The following is a 23,103-nucleotide window of genomic DNA, read 5'->3' as shown; positions in this document are numbered from 1 at the left end:
TTCTTCCGCCTGAGTGATTTGGAAATGGGCTGATTTTAGCAGGAAGGGATAGAGTAGACTGCAGGCAACTGTGAGTTCTCTAAAGAATTAATCCTTCGGGCTTAATCATTAGGCAAATTTAGCTTCCTGGTTTCAAAAAGAGAAAACATACCCACACACAAAAAAGAAAAACTCGGGCCCCTGGGAACAAGTAGCTTCCTCCTCTTAGGACTGCTTGAAAAAAGTCCCTTTCCTGCTCAGCATGGAGCATCTGGGGAGGCAGCCAAGAGGCCATGGGGCCCTGGAGAGGGAAGACGTGCCCCTTGGGGTGAGAAGCTGAACACACTGACTGGGGTGGCAGGCTTGGAAGACTGAGGGCTGAGCGCAGCTTTGTTAATTCCGCATCCACAAGGGAAAGGGGAGGGTTCCTGTGGCTGGGCCTCCTGTCCCCCCTGCTTCTTGATGCTTGCTTGCACTTACGCTTACCAAGACCTAAGGGTACAAAGTAGAAGTCTCTTTTTACTTCCCTGTGGATAGACTCAAGAAAGAATGTGAAAGCCAATTGAAAAAGAACAATCTGTAACTATGAAGTTTTCCTGCCACGTGTTTGAGTATGGGCTGTAAAAACAGGACTGCCATGCAGCAGAAGACTCACCTGGAGCCACTGTAAGCCAAACATCTGAAATTTCAACCCCTCGGTTTCAGGAAAAAGGAACTGAGGGCCAGACTGGGGACATGTTTTGAATCACTAAGTGCTGGGGCTTTCAAAGTGCTACAGTTGTTAGTAGCATTTTTTTCAGCCATGAAATATTTCATTTCTGCCAGGCGGTGGTGGCGCACGCCTTTAATCCCAGCACTTGGGAGGCAGAGGCAGGCGGATTTCTGAGTTTGAGGCCACCCTGGTCTACAGAGTGAGTTCCAGGACAGCCAGGGCTACACAGAGAAACCCTGTCTCAAAAAACCAAAAAAGAAAAAAAAAAGAAAGAAAAATTTCATTTCTAGACACCTTAATATGCATGCAACTGACATTAAAACTAGAGCATATTTTTGTTCTTGAAAATCATCTTATTATTTGATGTATATGGATGTTTTTCCTGCGTGCATATGTGTACGACACATGTGCCTGGTGCCCTCAGAGGCCATAAGAGGGCATCAGATGCTTGGAATTAAAATTACAGATATTTGTGAGCTACCATATGGTTGCTGGGAATTAAACCCTGGTCCTTTGGGAGAGCAGTATTCTTAACCACCAAGCCAACTCTCCAGCCCCAGTATATGGTTGATTGTACAGATAATAGACTTCACTATAAAACCTTCACGAACAGAGAATGTGCTTCCATCGTGCATACTCTCTCCCATGCTGTCCCTTCCATCTTCTTTCCTGCCCTACCCCCAACTGCTTCCGCTTCCCAAAGCCCTTAGCATGTTTCATTTAATGATTTTGTTTGTACAGAAAGTTACAGGAGCCTCTCTTCCGTCAAGTGTGATTAAGTCACTCTGCTCTGGCTTTCTTTCTTTGCTTTAGGGGACAGGAAAGGAAGCTGGGACAGAACCCATTGTTTACCTGCTTTGTGAGAAGCATTTAGCATCTGGTATTTTATTTAGTTCTCACAGTAACCTTTGGAAGAGTGGAATTATCTGAATTCACAGATGAGGTCAATAATGTTAGATTAAGAAATTTTCTGGTGTTTATGTGTTTACTACTAAACGAAAGGTCCAGGTTGGACCCAGTCTCAATGGCTGCTTTAAAGTGAGAGTCTTTTAGCCTTAATTCTTTGAGTGTTTCATAATGGAAGTGGGGTGGGATTTGGCCCAGCTTATGGTATAGCTATGTCTGAAAGTAAAATAACTTTGGGAACTAACATTTATTGATCATTTATTGTAAACCAAAAAAAAAAAAAAAAGTATGGCCAAAAGAGAATGGGTTCTACTTCTAGGCTTGTTATAAACCACAAAACATAGTTCATAGAATTTCTGAGTCTGCTTTGAGTCGACAAATGGTGTGTGGCCACTGTCTTGATGACCAGGTAGCCATTGGTCTTCTTTCTTTGTTTAAGGTAACTACAAAAAGCATGGAAGTAGACAATTGTCTGCCCAGATGCCTAGAAATTAGTGATTTTGTTTGTGAAAGAGGTCAAGATGCCTTTCTTCATTTAGGTATGATGATATCACAGAGGTGACAGAGGTGACATTGTGTCTGCCCTCAGGGTGTGTGCAGCGAGATTGAGGAAAAAGTTGTACCTGTTTCCAGTGCAGAGGGCTCAATGCACATGTAAAGTCACGTAAAGTCAGCTGGCCAGGCCTTGCATTTGGTTGGGAGGGCTGGTTAGATTTGCCTACATAGGAAGAGCTTGTTCAACTAGAGATGGAGGGGCAAGATGACTGCCTTGTTCATGAGTTGAAATCTCTGTCCCTGACCGAAGTTTTCTGCTGGAGCCACACAGATGATTGACAGTGTAAGCTGAGGAAAGGTTCTGCTAGACTGAGCAGTAGGGTGTCTATGTGAGTGTGTACTGCTGGCAGAGAAAGACAGTGCTCTTAGATCTGATGAGAGGCGGTAGTAAGGACGATACGGAACAGTTACTACGTATTTATCCTATCAATAGCCTTTAGTGTACAATATCTATAGAATGTTTAGAATGCCCTTCATTGACAAGTCGGACTGTACACCACTGATGGAAAGCCTGACTTTCATGGACCTACATTTACATGAGAGATAGACTGATGATAACATAGGTAAATTCTTGGGCTAGTGTCACAGAACAGAGAGCTGTGAGTTGGGAGGGCACTGAGAAGAGGACATCACATTTCTAAAGCTTTGTTTTTGTGCGTGCAGTTTGTATTAAACCAGGAAAGGGAATAGATGGGAGAAAGTCTCTGAAGAATCTTAAATGTAAAATAATATTCCTAGTCATAACCACAGTACAAGGGCAGAGGGGAGACCAATGTCATGGGGACCAGCTGGTGGGCAACTTCATCTCTAGATAGATCCAGTAATCATTAATATCATGTAGGTCTGCTGGGGAAAAATCAGCATAGGAAAGAAAATAAAATTTTTTTCATGCATGCCTTCCCAGAATTCATATCCCAAGTATAAGTCTATCATAGAATTGATGGGACCTGATGGGGCTGGATTTGACTAGGAAATGACCACTGGTCAGTTGGGGTTTCCCATGCCAGTGCAGTGAGGAATTTAATAAAAAATGAAAGTTCAGTAGAATTTTGCTATATGCTGTCGAAGTACATAAGTAAAGAAAATAACGTCGAAGAATTTCTTACCAGGAGTAGTGTAACAGGCCTTTAATTCCAGCACTTGGGATGCAGAGGCTGGCCTGGTCTACAGAGTGAGTTCTTTGTGAATCCCTGTCAAAGAAAGAAAGAAAGAAAGAAAGAAAGAAAGAAAGAAAGAAAGAAAGAAAGAAAGAAAGGAAAATTTCAAACTTCCAATATACTACAGAGGTACAAAGTATTGTATTTTATTTTAGTGTTGGAACTTTTATGGTAATATTACATGATGTTTGCTTGTGGTTTTGTGTTCTTTAAGCACTAAATTTTTTTTTAATTTTATCCTACTGGTTTTTAAATTTATTTATTTATTTATTTATTTTATTTATTTATTACTTATGAGACAAGCTGGCCTTAAATTTAAGTAGCAGAAGATGACCCTAAACTGATCCTCCTGCCTCTACCCCAGGTTCTGGGACCACAGGCATGTGCATTCCAAAGAGCAAGTTTTACATTTTATAAGAAAAAAATGGTCTGAAACTGATTGACAGTCTTCCCTAAAGTACTAGTCCCCGGGAAAGCCAGGAGTGTCTCCATATAGACTGTGGGCAACAAAGACAGTGAAGGCAGGATTGCTTTAGTGCCAGCCCCTGCCTCAGTGCTGGCTGGTGATCACATGCCCTGCGTTCCTGACACCATATTCAAGGAATATATAGTTTTTGCCTGCATCGAGCACACAGGCTAGCTGCTGTCTCTTATTTCTCCCAAGTACTGGGTCATAGCTCCTCTGCCACTCTTGGTTCATGGTCCTCTGGCTATAATTTTTTTTCTAGTAGTCCGAGAATGGAAGCTAGTCTGTGAGTAGTGAAGTCCAAAACTGGAATATGTTTTGGATATAAGGACTCAGTGCTATTTGAAAAGATGTCATCCATTGGAAGCAAAAATCCTATTAAAATCCTATTTCTGTTATATTTTAATAATCACAGTCGCTCACGAATGGGTCGTGTGGGTGAGAATTGCCATGCAATTTCTCAAACATTTGGAATGCTACTCGGTGTCACTGTCCTGTTTCTGTTCTATTGATTTTTCAGTTGACACTTGCTGGTTTTGAATCACACCAGACACAACTAACGTGGTTTCACAAAGCTAAGATGTGGGCAAGGGGAGTGCACATAGCTGAGCCAGTGCTGGAACCAAGCCTTCCGCATGGCATGTGCCCGGAAAGCTTGAAGTCCAACGTCACTTGGTGGCCTGAGGTGGCTTGACTCCGAGAGACATCCTTTTACATCCTTTTACACCATCTCTTCTCATGGCTCTTCTTGGCCTCATTTTTAAGAGGAACAGCTCTGAATCTGCCCAGGCCTATGCTTCTTCTTTCTCATTTTAAACTCCCAGGGTCTGTTTAAGTCTCTTCAGGACACCTCGGTGTCCTGCAATGCATCACTTAGCCAATTAGTAAAGTGTCTTACTTGTTAAGCTTTGAAAATCTGGGGCCAGGTTCATGGGCGGGAGTTAACCTTTAATCTCTGTGAGTTTGAGCCCAGTGTTTTTTGAGACACGGTTTCTTTGTGTAGCCCTGGATGTTCTGGACTCATTTTGTAGACTAGGCTGACTCATTTTGTAGGCTAGGCTGGTCTCGAACTCACAAAGATCCACCTGCTTCTTCTTCCTGAGTGCTGGAATTAAAGGCGTGTGCCACCATGCCTAACATAACCATGTGTTTATAAGAGTAAAACATTGTAGCTCATATAGATACCTTGATAACGAGAAAACAGAAAAATAAAACTTACCTATCATGGGAGAGTAAGGGTTAAAATTTTTATTTCAGTTTTTTTGCTCTTAATGTGCCTTGTAACCTTTTTATAAAAACATATAAAACACCTTTGGACAAAATATTTTATATAATTTTTATATAAATATTTTATATAATTTTTATATAAATATTTTATATAATTTTTACATAAATATTTTATATAATTTTATAGTTCTTTTAGCATTTTAAACATGTATTAAAATATATAGTACCCCACAAATAAGAACAATTTTTATGCTTTGTGTATTATCAATTTTTAATTTTTTTTATTTTTTTTAAAGATTTATTTATTTATTTTATGTATTCACCATTGCTCTCTTCAGACACTCCAGAAGAGGGCATTGGATCTCATTACAGATGGTTGTGAGCCACCATGTGGTTGCTGGGAATTGAACTCAGGACCTCTGGAAGAGCAGTCAGTGCTCTTAACCACTGAGCCATCTCTCCAGCCCCATTTTTAAAATTTTATTATTATTTTTTTTTTACAGCTAGAAATTGAACCCAGGACCTTGAGCATGTGGAACACCACTGAGCACACCCAGCCCTGATAAAATTAATTAGAAAGTAGTTCCTAGATCCGTCAAAGGAAAGCTTGCACGTAAGTTATATATCAGGGACCAAGTAGATGGCTTAGTGAATAAAAGTGTCCACACAAGATGTAAAACCCGAGTTCAGATTCCTAGAATCTGCGTAAAGCTGAATGTAATAATCCTTGCCTTGCTTTCCTACATCAAGATTGGAGGCAGAAACAGACGGAATGGCCAGAAGCTCATGCCAGCTAGCCTGGGGTCCAGAGCAAAAGAAACATGAGACTGTTTCTAAACAGACCCAAGGTCTTCCTCTGACTTCATATGCACACACACACACACACACACACACACACACACACACACACACACACACACAGAGAGAGAGAGAGAGAGAGAGAGAGAGAGAGAGAGAGAGAGAGAGAGAGAGAGAGAAGCAGGAAGGGGGGGAGGGGAGGGAGGGAGAGAAGGGAGGGAGGGAGAGGGAGAGAGACAGAGAGAGACAGAGACAGATTGAAAAATATCAGAACAATAAACCAAGCAGTGGTAGCACAGGCCTTTAATTCCAGCACTTGGGTAGCAGAGGCAGACAGATCTCTGAGTTCAAGAACATCCTGGTCTACAAAGTGAGTGAGTTCCAGGACAGCCAGGGCTACACAGAGAAACCTTGTTTCAAAAAATTTAAAATGTACATAAAAAGTAGTTGCTCTGCAAGGTTACGAACTGCTGATAAAGTCCTGCTCACTGTTTGAATGTATTGATTATATGAACAATCTCAAGGCTACATTATCAGATGTACTTTGCTTTATTGTTTTTATAAGCCCCATCTATGTATGTTTTATTTCTTATAAAACAGCTATGGGCATATTGGGAAGAATGACTGTCATTAAACGTTAATAGTGCTCCCAGCTTTTATCAGGCACTTTCTCAAGCTAGAAGTGTAGACATCTGAGACATGTCTCAAGAAGATTCAGTAAAAATTCTACCGCATCCCTCCCTTTCCAACCCCACCCCGCCCCTTACTCTGTCACTCAGCCGGAGGGTTTCATAGCAGGCTGAGTAGCCCTTGGTAACCTTGGTAATCGCAAAGGCTGTTGGGTGTTGAGAGGCACATGCTGTGCTGTAGAACTTTCCTTACAGAAATACTCTAACAATCTTTGTAAAATTCACTTCTTTAAACATTGATGTAAAAGCATTCAGATTGTTACCTGTTCTGTCACAAACGCCGTCAAAACGTTAATGGAGTAAAGACCAGTTTTAGAATTGTAGAAAAATGAGCAGAAAGCACCGAGTCCCTGTACGGCCCTCACCAATCCTCCTCCCCACTAACCAAATTCCCATAAGAGCACATAGCAGTGCATGTTACAGTGCATGTTACAGTGCATGTTACAGATGGTGAGCCCATACTGAAACATTGTTACTGGAAGTTCACAGTTGTCACTTTTGCTTGTTTGTTTCAGTTTTTTGTTTTCTGTTCTTCCCCTCCCCCAAAAGGTTCTCTGTATAGCAGCCCTGGCTGTCCCAGAACTCATTCTGTAGACCAGGCTAGCCTCCAACTCACAGAGATCCCCCTGCTTTTGCCTCCCAAGTGCTGGGATTGAAGGCATGCACCACCATGCCCAGCTCGACGTTGTCACTTTTCATGTTATATATTCTATGGGTTTTGAAAAATACATAAGAGCATGTCTCTACCATAAGCTCCATGAAGAAATAGAGCCAGTAAAACACCCCAGCTTATCTGCTCATCGCTTCTTCCTCCCAGTCCTGACAAATCTTGACTTTTTTTTTTCACTGTCTCGGTACTCTGCCTTTTCCCAATTGTGGTTGGAGCACACATGAGGGAGCCATCTCAGCTTATTTCCCTCAGTAATAAGCAGTGACCTCACCTCCACGAACATCTTGGTTGCTTCTGTATTGTTGTCAGTTGTGAATAAAGATACTATCAACATCCACGTGCAGATTCTTCAGCTCTTTAGCATAACTATCAAGGAGTGTGATTGTTGGACCGTACAGTAAGAAAAACCTCGAAACTGTTGCCCAGAGTCTCCGGGTTGTTCTCTATGTTCCCAGCACTGAATGAGAATTCCTGCTCCTCCTTATCCTCCTGGGCAGTGAGTAGTGTTAGTATTTTAGAAGCTTGCCAGTCTCATACATTTATGGATATCTCATTGTTGTTTTAATTTGTAGTTCTCCAATACATGATGTGGAGAATCTACTCATGTGCCACCTGTATGTCTCTTTAATTTTTAATCACACTTTTTATTGGCAAGGAGAGCTCTTGAAGGTTAAAGAACAACTTATAGAAATCGGTTCTCTCCTCCCACCGTAGGATCAAAGGACCAAGGTCAAGTCTTCAGGCTTACACACATGTGCTTTTGATCACTGAGGCACCTTGCTGGCCCCAGTAGAGCTTTTTTTTTGGGGGGGGGGGGTGTTTGCTAAAGTCTTTCATATATTTTTAAGAGTGGGTTGCTTGTTTCCTTAGTATTGATTTTTTAAGACTTCCTTTTATAATTTGATTGCCAGTCTTTTATTAAAGAAAAACTTTTAAAAAAGATCTTCCTCCTGTTGTGGCTTAGCTTTCTTTCTTTTGTTTCTTTGATCTTTCTTTTTAAAGATAGTATCTTACCAAGTCACCCTGGAGCTTTTTAAGTAAACCAGACTGGCCTGGAAGTCTCCGGGGTCCACTCGTGGCTGCCTTCTGAGTGCTATGATGAAAAGGCATGCACCGCCCTGCCAGCTTTCACTTTCTTAACACTGGTTTTTGCAGAGCAGAAGTTTTTAATTTTAATAAACTTCAACATTTTCCTTTTGTAGACCTTATTTTTAATTTGTATCTTAAAATTCAGCGCCAGCCCATGTTCTTCTGTATTTTTTTTTCCTGTATTATCTTCTAGTTTTGCCTTTTACATTAGATCTGTGGTTGAGACTGGAATAAGGGTTGGGTCTGGGTCATTATCCTGGTCAGCCCCATTATGATGTCCTGTTGTTCGTTACTGTTTGTTGACAAGATTGCCCTCTGTTTACCGAACCACATCTATTCCTCTGCTAGAGACCAGCTGGGTGTGTGTGTGTGTGTGTGTGTGTGTGTGTGATTCTATTTCTGTCTGCTATGTCATTTTAAATGAGTTTTGAGTTTCTTTTAGTGAAAATAAAATCCGAGTTGCTAATCATGGTTTGGTTTTGGGGCCCTTAGCCATGCTATGAAGGGGAAATAGATACACTGACTCATTCATAGGCACACTGGGTCACGCATACTGTTCTGTCTATCATTAGCTCTGAGACTACTTTATATTTAAGGCCACAGGCAAGCTGGCAGTATTGTCACTGAACATTTCAAGGTTCATTTCAGTCTGCATCAGGCCTGTTTATCTTGAAGACACCTCTGTCAGAGTGTCAGACCTCTATTTAGACAGGTCCACTAGTTGTGCTTCTTCTATTGGCTATATTAAACCCATGTTTCACTGAAGACTAGGAGAGCATATGTGTTCTTCCCACTCTATAACATAAATATTAATACTTGAGGGTTTTTATCAATAAGATGCCAGCTTTCTGTCAAGGCAATGTCAAGAGACATTTGTGGCTATCACAAGTGGTAGTGGGTTCGGGGGATGGGGAGCTATAGACTTCAAGTGAGTAAAGGCCAAGCTTGCTACAGAAGGTCCTCCAATGCACAGGACTGCCTCCTCTCCAGTTATTGTCCTGATTGAAGTGTTAATCTTCAGCTAACAACTGTGAAAATGTCTCTACATCCAAAGTAACACCTAAGCCATCCTTCTGGTGGCAGGAGCTCAGTTTCCCTCTTCCTGATCTCATCTGTTATATCCATTTTATGTATGATTTAATGACTTAAGTGAGACAGAGTCAACAGTTGTGTGTATTTCTAAATATAGATAGCTGACTTGTTGGTCATAACGTCTGAGTCTAGAAGCAAAGCTGACACTTGCTGGTGCTTCTTGATTTGTTAGTCGTATGATTCTGGTCCTGCCTTTAATCTCCCCCTCAAGACCTTCATTGGCTCATTTCCCTATGTGTGTATGTTTCCATGAGCTCATCTTCTTCTCATATTGTTCCTTTTTGTTAAGAGAAACAAAATTAGCCAGGCGGTGGTGGCACACGCCTTTAATCCCAGCACTTGGGGGGCAGAGGCAGGTGAATTTCTGAGTTCGAGGCCAGCCTGGTCTACAGAGTGAGTTCCAGGACAGCCAGGGCTACACAGAGAAACCCTGTCTCGAATTCAAACAAACAAACAAGAGAAACAAACAAACAAACAAAAAAACCAGAAACAAAATTAAAAAAGAAAACATCCTTGGTTTCGGCAATCCACTGTTGTCTTCCTTAGTGAGATTGCTACCGAGAGTTAGTTCTTCAAGTAGGGTAAGCCAAGTGGGAGGGGCTGCTTCCTGTGCGCTGACCCAGGACCATCACTCAGGACTGAGATAGGTCTGTTGGTAGCTGGACTCTGTCATATACTGTCCTCTACCTATGCCCTGGTCTGCTTCTCTGCAGCTATGCCAGGTCTTTCTCTGCTCCTCAGCTCATTCCAGAGAGGAGGCTTTTGCCTGGCAACTTGTTTTTTTCTGGACGTGGACTCATTGCCAGCACGGCCAGAGATTTTTCTTACAACTAGTAACAAATCATCATAACAGAATTTCATTTTCTTTTAAATTCTCAGCAAGGCCTACAGCTCCAGCTGTACTAATCCATCCCAAGTTGTTCAGTCCTACAGACTACCAGAGCGGCAGGCCAGAAAATACATAATAGCTTTATGCATTCCCATTCAAATTATTTGATTAAAGATTTAATATATTTCCATTAAGTATGCTATATATAAAATATATAGTGATCTATGTAGCATATAAGATATAGATTGTTATGTAACTTGTATATGGTATATATGACAATATATATAATATATTATATATAACATATAACATATGTAATATGTAATATATAATATATAATGTGTTATATATAACATAGATGCTATACATGTGTATTATATATATTGTTTATATATACATATTTTATATTCATATGAAATTTGGAAAGACAAAACTCAAAACTTATTATATGGGTTTCAGGGATCAAAATCAGATCTTCAGGCTTCTTAACAAGCACAAGTACTTGCTGGGCCATGTTGCTGGAGCCACACTGCTGCTGCTGCTGCTCTTCATTCTCCTTCTTCATAAAAGATTTTTATTCATTCTTTGAGCATTTCCCACATGTATCCGGTGTATTTTGATTGCATTCATTCCCAGCTGCCCCCCAACTCCTCTTATATATCCCCCCAACTCCCTGACCTCCTTTATATTCTTTCAAATAATCAAATGAGTTTAGTGTGTGCTACCCACATATCAGTGGACACCCACAAAATTTGGTTGACCCACAAAGTTTGGTTGACCCAGGAGGCATATCCGTAACGAAAGGTCCTGCATGTCCCAGAAGACATCATCGACCAATAACCTCTCAGTTAAGGTGGTGACTTGTGAGCCTTCCCTTCTCCATATTGCAAGGTTGTCAGGCTTGATCTTCTGCGGGTCTTGAGTGGACAACTATAACGGCTATGCACCCGTGAGTGTGTGGTCCTATCATGTCCAGAAGACACAGTTTGGCTCTGGTGCTTCCTGTCTTATATTCTTTCCATCTCATCTTCCATAAATGTCCCTGAGCGTTGGGGAAGGAATATGATATATTTGTCCTATTTGTGTTGAGCATCTCACGGCTTAACTGTGCATTTTAAAGATCTCACTTGAATACTTAAACTACAGTTGCTGTTGAGAATTATTAATACAGCCCTAAGAAGGCTCAGTAGTCCTTAACTTCTAAAAAGTGGAACATTCTGAGCCAGGTGTGGCGGTGCATACCTATAATCCACACTGGGGAAGCAGTGCTTGGCTACACAGTGGGCCCTGTGTTGACCGCCTCCCAAGAGACATGTCATGGTAAACATCATAGAAATATTCAAGAGGACATGGCTCAGCAGGTAAGAGCATGAGCCACTTCTGCACAGGACCTGAGTTCAGTTTCCCAGCACCCATGTGGGATGCTTCACAGACTGCTTTTAATTCCAGTTCCAGAAATGTCCATTCCTTCTGGCTCCTGTGGGCAATACACACACATGCGCACACCCTCACACAGGCACACACTCATATACACAGTGAATAAAAAGAGGCAAGAGCTTGTGAAAATTGGTTAAAGTTGATCAAGAATAACATTCTCAGGCTATTAAAATAATGACAATTCTCTTGCATCTAATATAGAAGTGCCTAAAACTTACAGCTGAGAAATAACAAATATTGAATTGATCTTCTTATAAACCAAAATCCAAAAAAAAAAAAAAAAAAAAAAAAAAAGTACCTGACTTTTATTGAAATGAAGTGTGTGACCTGGTCCGAATTTCTCTAGCCAGTGACCAGTTATCTGGCAGTAATTTCTGTATGGTATTGGAAATAGCCCCCATAATAAATATTCTTTTACACTGAACATGTATAATACACCCTTCCCCCAGTAATTTTCTTAGAAATAGTTTATCCCTAGAATTGTTAATGTCTGACTAAAAGGGGTCCACATTCTAGAAGACTTTGCTAAGTTGGCCAATCTAACCATGGCGCATTTGCAGCCTCCTGCCATGCCCATAAATCGTTTTAAGCTGAAAAAAACAAGAGTCTGGAGAACAGTGGATTGCTTTGTAAGTGACTCTTAAGCTGGATTTAGAAGTATTATTCACTACCGTTTCTTTATTTGCTTACCCCTTTCATGATTGTCTATGTGTCCCTTCTGCCTTCAGAACTGATAGCTTTTTCTTCTGGATATTCGCTCTTGAATTCCTAGCAAACCCAGTGAAGCAGTGTTCCCAGGGATTTATTAAACGCTCTGACAGGCAGATAAGTTGCTGCATTTATGTGCTATAGTTTCAAACTATCTCAGCATCAGCGAGCTTTACACGCTCCTGTAGTCTGTTCATGGCATAGCTAACTGCACAGTTCTGGATCCATGGGTCTGTGTGAGTCCTGTGACACAGACTAAAGACACCAATTTCAAATTCAACAGACTCTAGATAGAAGACCTGACTTAGGTCTAAAAAGCATACGCTTTAAAGAAGGTGTTGAACATGTACAATCTTTGTCAACTGAATTATTTTAGAATTAAAAAGAAACAAAATTAAAGAGGAAAGAAACCTGAAAATGTTAGTACCCAGTTATAATATAATTCCAGCATTTAGAGACTAGAATCCTGAGGATCACAAGTTCAAAGCCACTGTCCCCCAAGATGCCAGCTCTAGTGATACAGGCATATAATACCAGTAAACACACACACACACACACACACACACACACACACACACACACGTACTTCTAAAGCTAAAGATAAAATTCTAGAGCCAAATCTGAACGGCCATGGCCCAGAAACACAGATTTAGATTACCCCAAATTTCAAATTTTAATGTGGAAGCAGCTTCATGAAATTTTTATAGTTTTTCAAAACCAAGAAAGTCATAAATCAAAGTCAGTTTAAAATACATCGGTGTGTACAGCAGAGAGGCGGTTCGAGCAAGATGTGGAAAGCTTTTCAATAGTTCTGAGATGCTATCTGATGATGTCCATAGCTTTAGGGTTGGTGCGTAGTCTGCTATGTTAATAAATTCTGAAAGGTTTTTACCTGCTAGTCAAAGGATGTTAGTTCTGATACAGAGGTGGTCAAGGAATAGCTGGTCCAGGGGCTAAAGCTGGAGATAAGACAAGCCTCTGGACCTGCACCATTCCAGTCTCCTGATAACACGGCAGCTTTAATCAGTCAATCTGTCTCTGCAGACACCGCTTATTTCCTGGAATTCTCACCAACACCAGCTACTCAGGAGGCTTGCAAGTTCACAGCCAGCTTCCATTCCAGAGTTCAAGGCCACCCAGGGAAACTCAGTGAGACACTGTCTCAAAATAATAAGTAAGGAGTGCAGACAGACAAACGGTCCATGTGCTCAAAGACAGCACTAAAGAAACCAGAGCTGTTAAACACATAGGCGGCTTCCTGAAATAAAAGTAAAAGTCACGCACTATCTATCCGGAAGGCTGGGAATGGATGTGTTGATCTGTTGATCTTTGCTATTCTGTAAGACCCACCCTAACCACATCCCCCGGAATCCTGAGCACTGTTTTCCAGTCAGTTGAATCCATCCTTAGATTTATTACAAACCCTTCATTCCCAGGCCCAGACTCTGGAGCACTGCTTCTCAATCAATCAACGTCATTCTCACAGAAAAGGGCACAGGTGCTCTCTGCTATAAAGTGTCACCTTGTGGTAATTGTCATGTGGAAACTTCTTTTTCTAAAGTTTTGCTGCATTTAAATGTGTAAAAAATAAACCACTTGGAGTCAAACTCCAGAAGTTTTAGCCGGGCAGCAGCTAACTCAGTCAAGATGAACCCAGATTACATTTTCTTACCGCACCTGCATTGTTTCCCTGTTGGCTGTGACACTTGCAGGGATCCCACCACCCACAAAGGAGGATTGAAGATGAAGCTAGGGTTACAGCATTTCCTTGGCATACTTGAAGCCTTCAGTTAAATCCCTAGAACTACTGAAATTAAAGAAACTAGAAATAAGCTTCACTGAACCAATATCTCATTTTGAGCTAGGGACATTTAAAATTTATTTGATTTATTATTTTCAGTTATTGTTATATAGTTTGATTTGTACACATGTGCATAAGTGCCTTTGGATGCCAGAAGCCAGGTTGGATTCCTGGAGCTGCAGTTACAGGTGGTTGTGCGCTCTCTGACACGGGCATTAGGAATTTAACCAGAGTCCTCTCCAGGAGCACCAAGTCCATTTTAACTGCTGAGCCATTTTTCCATATCCCTGAAGTTGGAGCATTTTAAAAGTCAAATTTTCCTTCTGAAAGTTCTATACAGAGAAGCTTGCCATTTTAAAGTATCAAATTCTTAAAGCTGGCGAAATGACACCACAGTTAAGGGAGGTTCCCAGCATCCATGTTGGGCTGCTCATGACTTTCTCTAACTGGAGCTTTAGGGAACCTGATCCCCTCTGCTGGCCTCTGAAGGCACTGCACTCATATCCACACCACCCACACATAGACACACACTTACATATACACATAAAACTAAAGTCTTCTGTTCGGTAGGTTTTAGTATATTTTCCACAATATACACCATCACTACTGCCTAATTCTGGAGCCCATTGAGTTTTCTGTGTAGCTCTCTACAGAAATGTATACAGTGTCCTTCAACATCAGGGGAAAACTACATTTTATGAGTGTGTTCTCTCCCCAGCCCTCTGAGTAGCAGTCAGTGGGGTAAGCTTCTCAATTTGTCAGCAGAGTCTCTTTCAATGGAACTTGGCTGTTTCAATGGAACTTGACTCTGTCTCATTAGGATAGCAGCCTAGTGCTTCAGGCTTCTCACTGCTTGCCATTCTGACATTGTGGTTCACATACTGTTTGAGGAAGAAGCCTCCATGTTTTGCATGTCCTATGTTCTTACTGAGCTGGTCTAGGGCAGAGTGGCTGTTGAGATTTTGCTGAGTACTGATGATTTGGGGAAAGTTGTATAGCTGCTGAAGACCTCTGGATTCCCCTGAAATACTTCCACAGGCTCAGGAGGAGGGATGAAAACAGACCCTCAGTTTTTGGTCTTGACATCCTTTCCACACCATGAGGAAAGAAGCAGCCACTACTTCAAACCGGGTTACCTCTCTTCTATGTGTAAGATATACACCCAATATATATCAAATATTCTTACAGCAAATTCCTCTCTCATCACCCCTTTCCCAACCAACCACTAATGGAAACCATGTGTGACATAATCCTGTAATACCAGTACTCAGAAATTAGGGGAAGCCTGGCATGGTGGCACACTCCCAGCATCAGGAGGTAGAGGCAGGCAGATCTCTGTGAGTTCAAATCCAGCCTGATTTACAGACTGAGTTGTTCCAGGACAGCCAGAGGTACATAGTAAGACCTTGTCTTGAAAAAACAAGCAAACAGAAACAGGGAGGGAGGGAGGGAGAGAGGGAGGGAAGGAGGGAGGGAGGGAGAGAGGGAGGGAAAGGAGAGAGAGAGAGACAGAGAGAGAACATTAAGGGAGAAGAATTGAAAATTTGAGGCCAGCCTGGGCTGAACAGTGAAACTTTGTCTTGGAAGAACCAAAAGAAACCATGTAATAGTGGGTGTGGGCTGTGTGAATGCAGGCTCTATCCCAGCCATCCACTCTTTCCTCTATTTCTCCCTTCCTCACTTTTTGTAAGTCCCAACTGCCTCACCAGTCTCCTCACCAGCACTATGTCTCCTCCAACCCTCCACCCCCACCCAGCCCATTTTGGTTCCTACTATTCCGTCACCTATAGCACTTAAACCCTAGGGAGGGTCTGATGTTGTAACTGGACAACAAGAAGTCCCGTCGGCTATCTGGATGGACTGTAGGTTTGGAGGAGGAGCCTCTTCTTTCTCTCTTCACTTCCTGTCTCATGGGAGCTGGAAGGCAGTTAAGAAAGGGAGTTTGAGACTGTTCAGGGGCTCCTCTTTCTGCTTCTGTGGAGTATCCCCAGGAAACACAAATGATCTCGGTGTCCATATAGCATCCCCATCAGCAGAGCTGTATCAACGGTTACTTCACAGCCCCAACTCACCCATCGAGACCACAGGTAAGGTTACCAGCTCAGCCACTATGGCAGTCCTGGCTTTCTGGGATACGGCTGGAAAGATCAGAGACTTTTGGAACGATTACTGAGTTATGTAAAAAGGGTCTAGCAACATACTTTCCGGCTCTGTTTCGCGTGGGTTTAGAGAGACTCTGTTGGAGGGCTTGCTCTGGTGGGGCCTCTCTTCCTAAGCTGGTTGCTGTATGTGCCATTTTTTCTTTTAAGTTTCATTTCCGAAAGTGAAGTAGAAAGGGAAGCAATGGAAGGAGGGTGAGGATAGGGCATTGCTGTGGTGATCAAGTCCTGTCCGTAACGCTTGAACCAAACTTAAACCTGACTTTTGAAGGATAAGATCTCTTCTTGGGCTTCTGTTCTCTTTTTCTGTCTCTGCTCCTAACTCAGGAAACTCTCAGAAATGAGGCAATGAGGCTGTGGTGGGTGTAAATCAAGTGCAGCTTTGAAGCCAGATGAAGCAAGTTCTGAGACCTTGGATGACCCAGGATGGGTCCTCCTGGGGCTAGGGTGACCATACTTTCTTTTCCACACCTCAGGGCCGTTTCCTCCTCTATGTTTGCCTTAAGGCAAGTGCTTGCTACAGTGCAAGGTTAAGTAAGAGGAAGTCAGGCATCAGGGCTCAAACTCACGACCCTCCTGCCTTAGCCAGGGCTCGGCTTTCAGGTCTGTGTTTATTTTATATTAGTTTATAATGGCATAATATTTAAGTCACAAAGAGTCAAATCCTAGTGGTTTTGTCTTTAAATTTTGAGACACAGGATTGTATAGATCCTTTATAAAATCCTATTTGGTTATAATATTCATGACTGTAAAATAGACTAGAATACAATAGAAGATTACAATAATAGAACTAGAAAAAAATCTAAAATATTCAGATCTCTTCTCTCCTCCTCTCTGTCTCTGTCTCAGTCTCTCTCTTTGTCTCTCCCTCCCTCCCTACCTCCCTCCCTCCCTCTCTCTGACAGGGTTTCATTCTGTATCCCAGGCTGGCCTCACACTCACAACACTCTGTCACTTTGGCAATATCAAGTGCTAGAATTATGAACATGAGATAGCATGCAAAGACCGACAGTCAGTCAGTCCTTAAAGAGAAACTGACATTTAACTTCGTATTTGGGGTCTAAGTTCTGGTAATATGAACAATGGAAAACTCGTCAGTTTGCCCTAATTTAGTGAATTTCCCTAGTGGTTTCTGATTAGAATATAAATAAAGTTGCTGTGAACATCCTGAGGTCCTCTAGGATTGCTGGAGATCCCAGAAGCAGAACCCAAGGTGTCCAGATTCATGGTGGTTTTCTTATCCTGTAGACAGCAATCCTTAGGCAGTATTACAGACAGAGCCCATGAGTTACAGTCTAATAGTCTAGAATATTGTCTTTGGTTTAAAAAAAAACCATTCATTTACTATTCTAAGTTTTTAAACTGAGGACTACCTATACAGATGAATACATGTTCTCATGAAAGAATCTTCTAACAAGAAACGTCATCAGCCTACCAATTTTTAGGTGCTGGTGTGTGCTCCTGTGTGTGCAAAGGGCTGCCTATCCATTTGCATCTCTGGAGCACAGAGTTGAGCTTTTACAGGGAATCCACACTTGTCTTTTTGACATGTCAAACCCTGAATGATAAGGATTTTTAAAATGCATACCTAAGTTTTATTATTTTAATGATATCTTTTATTCATTGACAGTTTCACACAATGTAATTTGATTCTACCCACCCCCAAATTCCTTCCTCTTCCTTTGCACAGACTTACCCCTCAGCATGTCTTCCTCCCACTTTCACGCCCTCTTCTTTCTTTTGGAACCCACTGAGTCTACTCAGCTTTGTGAAATATTGATGGGTCTTGTTGACTCAACTCGATCTTATGCAGGTAACCAAAGCTGCTAGGAGTCTCTAGAAGGCCATGCCATGTCCACACAGCATTTCACAGCATCCTCACCATTCATGACCTCCAAGGGCTCTGACATTCTCTCCACTCCCACCTCCATGGAATTTTCTGAGCTGTGGAGAGGATCATATAGACACCCTATTTAGGATGTAAGTCATTCAATGGTCATTCAGTCTCAACACTTTGACTAGTCACCAATCCCAGCACTGTCTGAGACACACTGCAAAAAAGAAGCTTCTCTGGCCAAGATTGAAAATAATACTAAGCATAAATATTTTGAAGACAGTTTGAAAACTTGTCCAGTTAGCAAAACAATAGAACTACATTCCCTGACTTGGACCTATGAACCCCCAAGAAGTGGGCTTTTGACCATGTTTATAGCACTAGGTATAAATTTCCTGTTGAGGAGCAGGCCACAAGATCAATTAGAAGGATGTTCATTACCTCACGACCTGCATTCCACTTTGCACAAGTGGTCGCACCTGGTAGATTGGAATTGTAGCATTCAGTGGATAATCACTGAATGGTTCTCCTCCCTCAGAGACCTTTATAGAGATGTCTGGCACCATGAGAGCTAGCCAAGATAAAGAAAGTTTTCAGGTCAGTTCGAGTTTATTTCTCTATGTCTTGCACCCAAAGAGGGTGATATCTCAGCAATAGGATTTTACATATGGTTATGGTAGGCAACCAAGAACAATGACTGTGTTGTTTGGAAGGGGGGGTTTCAGGGATCTTCTTACCAATAATTCATAGGGAGGTATCTCCTGCTTGGCACTAAGTAGGATTTTTATTTAGTAATTAATATTTTCTGGAGAAGTACTATCTATCCATAGTGGATATCTGTGTTCAAAATTTCTTTTTAAAAACATACTATTTTTATTATGTTTTAAAAATGGTGTGTACTCACATGCTGCAGCATGCATATAGAGCTCCTCTCACTGTGCAGGTCCCAGGCGTGAAATTTTGGCTGTCAGACTTGGGGCAAGCACCTTTGCCTTCTGGCCTTCTTTATGTAATTATTATATTTTTAAATTGGCATAAAAAGTAATGATTTTTCATAAGTGTTCTTATATATAAAGTCTCAATTTTAATTAATACTCCTACCCCTCCATAAAATTAATTTTAAATACAGTATCTGCATATTAAATGTGCTTTTATTTACTCTTAAAAATGATAGGAGGCAGACTTGGGTATCATAGCACATGCCTGAAATCCCAGCACTGGAGAACCTTAGTCAGGAGGACTGAGCGTTCAAGGCCAGCCTGGACTACATAGTACATAGTATGAAATAAAAAGAAAGAAAGAAAAAAGTATAATACCAAGAAGAAGTAATACACACAGCATCATCTACTGTATTTAATTAAGTCCATTGAGTACAAAATTAGAATTCTTTCTAGGGGCCCAAAGTGTTCCTGAATAAAGCTTGTCCCTTTCCTCTTTCCTGGTGAGTCACATTGTCCCTAAAGTAAGCATGCAGCTCAGCTGGGCTAAATAAATCACCCATGGCAAAAGCACATTGTGTTTACCATTGTTCCCTAGCCTACTTTCTGATTTCATTGTATTAATCCCATTGATTCTTATGGTGAAGCGTTTTATAACATTTTAAGAGGCAGCCTATGAAAATGACCTATTTTAGTATAATTAACTTACACTAAAATAGTGTCGTGTAATTTAATAAAATGCCTATTTCAAGCAGTTATCTCGTGGGAAAATGGCAAGTGTACGGGCTATGGCATCAGCTTTGGTGGCCAGCCTGAGGTCATGCAGAGGGCAAGTCCCACTGAACCACTCCCAGCTGCAGCTATGTGTCAATCTTTAACTTCTCCCAGTGCCAGTTCGGAGCATCATAATGCTCGGGACAGTGAGCTTCTTCAAGGACCAAACAAGAAGCTCTAGCACATTATATACATTCTGTAAGATATGTCAAACATGCAAATCAGTTCGGACTGCTCAGATCCTTGGAAACTGTGTAACAATGCCATAGGGTTATGGCAGGAATCTAATGCGTTTGGAGTTTTCTGGTTCTTTCCTACAGCACGAGGAGCTGCAGGATCTGGTTGGGTTTATATACAGGAGCCCAGACCTGAACTCCGTGCTTGAGAGCTCACTCTGGGTCCTGTGGTGTGCTACTCTCTTTGGTCTTTTCACTTCCTGTCCACCATGCAGAATGAATATTTGGTTCTGGGTTAATTGTGGTGACGGCAAGCGGCGGGGTTAAATCACAAAATACAAGCAAATAACAATCTGACGTGCTGATCTAGGTTGATACCCTGCACCCATCCACTTGCTACTTTATGTTTGTCCTCCACTGACAACAGTCATCACCTCTTCTCCGGGTCCTCCTCAGGTCGAAGCGCCTGAAGAATAAAGCTCCCCTAATAGTTGTGAGCCCAACTTAAATGTTTCCCATAAAGTTATCTCTCAGAAAGAGTTTTCCACATCTCTGCATCAGTCCAGTTAGAGAATTTCTGTGGCTCCCTGCTGAAATGAAGACTGCACTGTAGCGAGACTGTTTAGCATGCTACAGGAATGACATCTGCCAGCAAGCATTCCTAATAGCTTCTGTCCAGGTGCTCGGAAGTGTGCGCATGCGCACACGCACACCAACAAGCCACTTATTTTTTTTAATATTTTAAAAATCAGTAAACTTGCCGGGCGGTGGTGGCGCACGCCTTTAATCCCAGCACTTGGGAGGCAGAGGCAGGCGGATTTCTGAGTTCGAGGCCAGCCTGGTCTACAGAGTGAGTTCCAAGACAGCTAGGGCTACACAGAGAAACCCTGTCTCGAAAAACCAAAAACAAACAAACAAACAAAAAATCAGTAAACTTTGTTCTGTATCTTCTTGTTTCCTTTTGTTTCCTTTTGTTTCCTTTTGTTTTGTTTTGTTTTGTTTTGGTTTGGTTTGGTTTGGTTTTTTAGGATAGGTTTCTGTGCTAACCCTGGCTATACTGGAACTTGCTCTGTAGACCAGGCGGGTTCTAAGAGATCCACCTGTTTCTGCCTCTTGAAATTACATGCATGCACCATCTAGCAAAAGTCAATGAATTTTATATATCTGTTTATAATATCCACCTACCAAACTTAACTTTTTGAAAATTTCAAATCTACAGAAAAAAGCCCTTTTGTAGAGCACTAATTTTTATGTATCTATACATCACCTCTCTCCTCCAGCTCCCTCTCACTGCGGTGGAAGGATCTGGAATTGCAAAGTCTTTAGCCTTTACTCCTACACGCCTAGCATCCTTCATTTCCAAGGCACCTTTATTGAATCTATAAAACTGAGACAATTCCTATGGTTGTGCCGGGACCAACACACTTCCCCCAGACTTTTCTGGCTGTGTGCACTGGACTGTGTGTATCACCTCAGTCCCCTTCCAGGGTTTGGTCAAGGTTCACATGGAGTTTTTGTGTTATTCTAGTCTCTTTCTGCAGTGCTGGGGATGGAACCCTGCCACTCATGGATACAGAAAGCTACATCCCATCCCCTAGTCCATTTTAGCATGGGGTAGCATGGGGTAGTTCTGCCTTCTTTTCCCTATAGAAGTTCCAGGCCAGTCATTTTAGAAGAGGGCACATTCTAGACTTGTCTAACTTTGTCTTCCTCCCCTCCCATATTTTCTACAAACTGTTGTGTTAGTTCTACTCAAGGGCTGTCCTTTTGTTTCTTTTTTAAAACAAAATTAATAATTAATTAATTTTTATGAGACAGATTTGCACAGTGTGGCTCAGACTAGCCTTGAACTCTATCTTCCTACCTTGGCCTTTTGAGATTTGAGATTATAGGTGAGCCACCATCTCTTCCTTTCCAAACGGCAGTTTTGAAAGGAGCCGTCTAGAGTCTTTGACCACACATGCTGTCTCCCATGAAAACAGAGCCTAAGAAGGATTTCATCTTGTCCCCTTCCTTCTCTCTGATCGTCCTTCTCAGCAAAGACCCACACAGTCGTTTAGCACAAAGCTTGCTATCTGCAGTGGTACACCTATGCCTTCTCTCAGTTGCAGGCTTCATCTGGGCGTGGCTGCACACCTGAAATCCCAGATTTCAGAAGCCAGAAATGGCAGGCTACTGTGAGTTTAAGACTAGCCTGGAGGACACAGTGAGTTCCAGACCAGCCTGGTAGGGTACAGAGTGAGACACCTCAAAAATTCTTTTAAAAAAGGAAAAAAAGAGGAGGCGGAGGAGAGAAGGAAGGAAAGGAAAGGAAGGATAAAAGGAGAGGAGAGGAGAGGAGAGGAGAGGGGAGGGGAGGGGAGGGGAGGAGAGGAGAGGAGAGGAGAGGAGAGGAGAGGAGAGGAGAGGAGAGGAGAGGAGAGGAGAGGAGAGGAGAGGAGAGGAGAGGAGAGGAGAGGGGAGGAAGAACAACCCTGTCTGGAGAAGCAGTATTGTTTTGGTGTTGGGAGCAGCATGGCAAACTTAGCAGTAGGGGTGGGAAGGGTGAGGGATCTGAGAAGCCCACTCTCTGGAGCTTCCATATGTTCAGGGATCCAGGGCTTTCCTGTCACCATGTATGGAACACCATCATAAGGGATGGTCAGTTGGACAGCAATTTTGGGAATGGTGAGGTGAAGAACAAATAAGGGGAACAAAATTATACTTATTTACATATCAACTCAAAAAAAAATCTCCATTTCAGAAACTTAGACTATGAAAAGAAGAAGAAAGTCTGTTTTGAAGCAAAATGCTCACTTCCCCCTTTGTTCTGGGAACTACCGATCGAAACTTAGCTAGTTTGAGAAGAGGGGTGGTTCTCTTTGGAGACTTTTCACCCAGACTGTTGAAGAGATGAGCAAGCTCAAGTCCCCAGAGCTAACCAAAGCCTGTAGGGGTCAAGGCAATGTCCATGGCAACACCGGGTCCACCTCCTGCTGCCTGCCGCTTAAGAAGCCAGTGAGCAGAGTCAGGAATTGAATAGTAAGGCCACACTTTATTCACTGAGCTGTCCATCTCAAAAGACAGTGGGTTAATTAACAACCTGAAGAATCTCTTCAATCTGATCT

At 42.0% G+C, this 23,103-nt stretch overlaps 1 protein-coding gene across 3 annotated transcripts in view; it reads left to right on the top strand.

The window, feature by feature from the left end:
• Nucleotides 1–23,103, top strand: part of Lyn (LYN proto-oncogene, Src family tyrosine kinase) — a 114,256-nt gene that overhangs the window by 36,054 nt on the left and 55,099 nt on the right. The window contains exon 1 of one of the 3 annotated variants that reach the window (XM_076924265.1): nucleotides 16,116–16,202. The exons of the other annotated variants lie outside the window; for them this stretch is intronic. The gene's annotated coding sequence lies outside the window, so the exon portion shown is untranslated. Of the gene's footprint in view, nucleotides 1–16,115; nucleotides 16,203–23,103 lie in introns of those variants that run through there. 3 annotated transcript variants of the gene reach the window in all.

Source organism: Arvicanthis niloticus, chromosome 25, assembly GCF_011762505.2.
Source record: "Arvicanthis niloticus isolate mArvNil1 chromosome 25, mArvNil1.pat.X, whole genome shotgun sequence".
Lineage (NCBI taxonomy): Eukaryota > Metazoa > Chordata > Mammalia > Rodentia > Muridae > Arvicanthis > Arvicanthis niloticus.
The sequence above is the reverse complement of the archived record's forward strand: the minus strand, read 5'-3'. Positions and strand labels throughout refer to the sequence as shown.